Below are 4,337 nucleotides of genomic sequence, written 5' to 3' on the forward strand. Positions count from 1 at the left end.
GCCTCCTGGGTTCAGGCAATTCTCCTGCCTCAACCTCCTCAGTAGCTGGGATTACAGGCACGCGCCACCATGCCCAGCTAATTTTTTGTATTTTTAGTAGAGACGGGGTTTCACCATGTTGACCAGGATGGTCTCGATCTCTTGACCTCGTGATCCACCCGCCTCGGCCTCCCAAAGTGCTGGGATTACAGGCTTGAGCCACCGCGCCCGGCCTTACCTTTCAAATATTTTATACAGCCAAAATATATGTACAAAGTTGGGGTATGGCTGCACTTTTTCTATTCTGGTAAGAAACACATAAGGTTTACCATCTTAACTATTTTATTTCTTTGTATTTTAATTTAATTTTATTTTTTCTCATGTTACCCAGGCTGGTCTTGAACTCCTCAACTCAAGTGATCCGCCCACCTCAGCCTCCCAAAGTATTGGGATTACAGGCATGTACATGCGTGAGCTACTACTGCCCCTGGCCCGTCTTAACTTTTTTTTTTTTTTTTTGACTAGGTCTTTCTCTGTCACCCAGGCTGGAGTGCAGTGGCGCCATCTCAGCTCACTGCAACCTCCACCTCCCAGGTTCAAGCGATTCTCCTGCCTCAGCTTCTCGAGTAGCTGGGACTACAAGCGTGCGCCACCAAGCCCGGCTAATTTTTGTATTTTTAGTAGAGATGGGGTTTCACCATGTTGGTCAGGCTGGTCTCGAACTCCTGACCTCAGGTGATCCCCCTGCCTCGGCCTCCCAAAGTGCCGGGATTCCAGGTGTGAGCCACTGCACCCGGCCCATCTTCACTATTTTTAAGTGGCCAGCACAGTAGCATTAACTATATACACATAGTTGTGCAGAGATCTCTGGAACTTTCTCACCTTGCAAAACTGAAACCCTACACCCAACAAACAACTCCCTTTCCCTGGCCCCTCCAGCCCCTCAAAACTGCTACTCTCCTTTCTGCTTCTGTGAATTTCACTATTCCAGATTCCTGCCCTAAGTGGAAGCAACCATATTTGTCTTTCCTTGTAACTGGCTCATTTTGCTCAGCATTGTGTCTTCAGGCTTCATCCATGTTTTAGCATGTGTCAGAATTTCCTTCCTTGCTTTTTTTTTTTTTTTTTAGACAGAGTCTCACTTTGTCTCGCAGGCTAGAGTGCCATGGCATGAACTCAGCTCACTGTGACCTCCACCTCCTGGGTTCAAGCGATTCTCCTGCCTCGGCCTCCCGAGTGGCTGGGATTACAGGTGCCTACCACCATGCTTGGCTAATTTTTGTATTTTTAGTAGAGACAGGATTTCGCCATGTCGGCCAGGCTGGTCTTGAACTCCTGACCGCAGGTGATCTGCCCTCCTCGCCCTCCCAAAGTGCTGGGATTACAGGTGTAAGCCACCGTGCCTGGCCTTGTTTTTGTTTTGTTTTGTTTTGTTTTAGACAAGAGTTTTGCTCTGTTGACCACACTGGAGTGCAGTCATGTGATCATAGCTCGCTGCAGTCTAGGCTCAAGCAAATTTCCTGCCTCAGCCTTCTGAGTAGCTCGAACTACAGGCACACGCCATCATGCCTGGCTAATATTTTTATTTTTTGTAGCAAAAGGGGTCTCATTATGTTGCCCCGAGGGTCTTGAACTCCTGGCCTCAAGTGATCCTCCCATCTTGACCTCCCGAAGTGTCACAGGCATGAGCCACTGTGCCCCACCTCAATCAAACACTTTTTCTTTCAATGACATTGACCTGTTGTGAATATTAAAAGCATGCACTAAAACTCAAGAGCTGCCTCATCTTCTGTGCCAGGGACCACTGTGACGTCTGTGAGCCCTACGCACATTCGACTTATATAGGTTAAGATATTCAAATGTGGCCAGGCACAGTGGCTCACACCTGTCATCCTAGCACTTTGGGAGGCTGAGTTGGGTGGCTTATCTGAGGTCAGGAGTTTGAGACCAGCCTGGCCAACATGGTGAAACCGTGTCTCTACTAAAAATACAAAAATGAGCCAGGCGTGGTGGCATGTGCCTGAAGTCCCAGCTACTTGGGAGGCTAAGGCAGGAGAATCCCTTGAACCAGGGAGGCAGAGGTTGCAGTGAGCCAAGACTGTGCCATTGCACTCCAGCCTAGGCGACAAGAGCAAAACTCCGTCTTAAAAAAAAAAAAAGATATTCAAATGTGTATTTTACAACTGCTTTGGCATAAAGACTGCTCTGATACCCATCAGGCCAGATTCATTATTACATGTTCATTACTGTTATACTCATTTTTTTAAAGAAATTAATTCAATATTATACTCATTTTTAACTGGTCATGGTGGCTCACATCAGTGGTCCCAGCACTTTGAGAGGCCAAGGCAGGAGGATAACTTGAGGCCAGGAGTTCTAGACCAGCCTGAGCGACATAATGAGACTACCATTTCTTTCTTTTTTTTTTTTTTTTTTGAGATGGAGTTTCATTCTTGTTGTCCAGGCTGGAGTGCAATGGCGTGATCTCAGCTCACTGCAGCCTCCGCCTCCCAGGTTCAAGTGATTCTCCTGCCTCAGCCTCCCAAGTAGCTGGGATTACAGGCAATGCACCACCACGCCCAGTTAATTTTGTATTTTCAGTAGAGACGGGGTTTCTCTAAGTTGGTCAGGCGGGTCTTGAACTCCTGACCTCAGATATCTATCTACCTCAGCCTCCCAAAGTGCTGGGATTACACACATGAGCCGCCTCACCCAGCCTAGAGACCCCCATTTCTATTAAAATAAAAAAAATTTTGCCAGGTGTGGTGGTATGCACTTATAGTCTTAGCTACTCAGGAGGCTGCGGAGGGAGGATTGCTTGAACCCAGGAGATTGAGGCTGCAGTGAGCTATGATTGCACCACTGCATTCTAGCCAACAGAGCCTGGCTGAAAATAAATTAATTATTTAAAAAAATAAATATAGCCGGGCGCGGTGGCTCAAGCCTGTAATCCCAGCACTTTGGGAGGCCGAGGCGGGTGGATCACGAGGTCAAGAGATCGAGACCATCCTGGTCAACATGGTGAAACCCCATCTCTACCAAAAATACAAAAAATTAGCTGGGCATGGTGGTGCGTGCCTGTAATCCCAGCTACTCAGGAGGCTGAGGCAGGAGAATTGCCTGAACCCAGGAGGCAGAGGTTGCGGTGAGCCGAGATCGGGCCATTGCACTCCAGCCTGGGTAACATGAGTGAAACTCCGTCTGGAAAAAAAAATAAAAATAAAAAAATAAATAAATAAATATAGGCCAGGCATGGTGCCTCACACCTGTAAACCCAGCACTTTCAGAGGCCGAGGCAGGAGGATCACCTGAGGTCGGGCATTGGAGACCAGCCTTACCAACATGGAGAAACTCCTCTACTAAAAATACAAAAATTTGCTGGGTGTGATGGCACATGCCTGTAATCCCAGCTACTTGGGAGGCTGAGGCAGGAGAATCGCTTGAACTCAGGAGGCAGAGGTTGCACTGAGCTGAGATCTGGCCATTGCTCTCCAGCCTGGGCAACAAGAGTGAAACTCTGTCTCAAAAAAAATAAAAATAAAAAAGAATATATATATATATATATAAATATATGGGCAGGGATACACCATGCAACTGCTGAAGTCAGGCAGGGGTACACAAAGTTGGAGACATTTCACAAGGTGCCACATCCTGCACTTCCCAAATCTTCACATCATCCCTTTAATCCAAACTTTTCTTTTTTATTTTTATGTTTGTTTTTTGTTTTTGTTTGTTTGTTTGTTTGAGATGGAGTCTCGCTCTGTCGCCCAAGCTGGAGTGCAATGGAGCGATCTCCACTCACTGCAACCTCTGCCTCCCAGTTTCAAGCAATTCTCCTGCCTCAGTCTCCTGAGTAGCTGGGATTAAAGATGCGTGCCACCATGCCCAGCTAATTCTTTTTTGTGTCTTTAGTAGAGGTGGGGTTTTACCATGTTGGCCAGGCTAGTCTGGAACTTCTGACCTCATGATCCACCCACCTCAGCCTCCCAAAGTGCTGGGATTACAGGCGTGAGCCACCACGCCCGCCTGTACTCCAAACTTTTCACAGGGAAAGGCCAAGCTCTCCCCCACAGCCAAAGCCCACCATTGTCTGGCTCCTGTCTGCTTCTCCAAACTCATGTTCCGTCAGCCTCCCTTGCCTGCCTCGTGGACATTTCCAGAACACCCCAGCCTCCCCCATGCCCATGCACCTTCCTCACACCGGACCTTCGCTGGGAGAGTTACCTCCCATCATGGCCAGCCACACATCCTTCCAGTCCCAGTTTCAATGTCACCTCCATGGCTGGAGGTGGCTCACTGTAATTCCAGGGCTTTGGGAGGCCAAGAAGGGAGGATCACTTGAGGCCAGGAGTTCAAGA

Source organism: Sapajus apella, unplaced genomic scaffold (assembly GCF_009761245.1).
Source record: "Sapajus apella isolate SASKATOON/1434 unplaced genomic scaffold, GSC_monkey_1.0 scaffold88, whole genome shotgun sequence".
Lineage (NCBI taxonomy): Eukaryota > Metazoa > Chordata > Mammalia > Primates > Cebidae > Sapajus > Sapajus apella.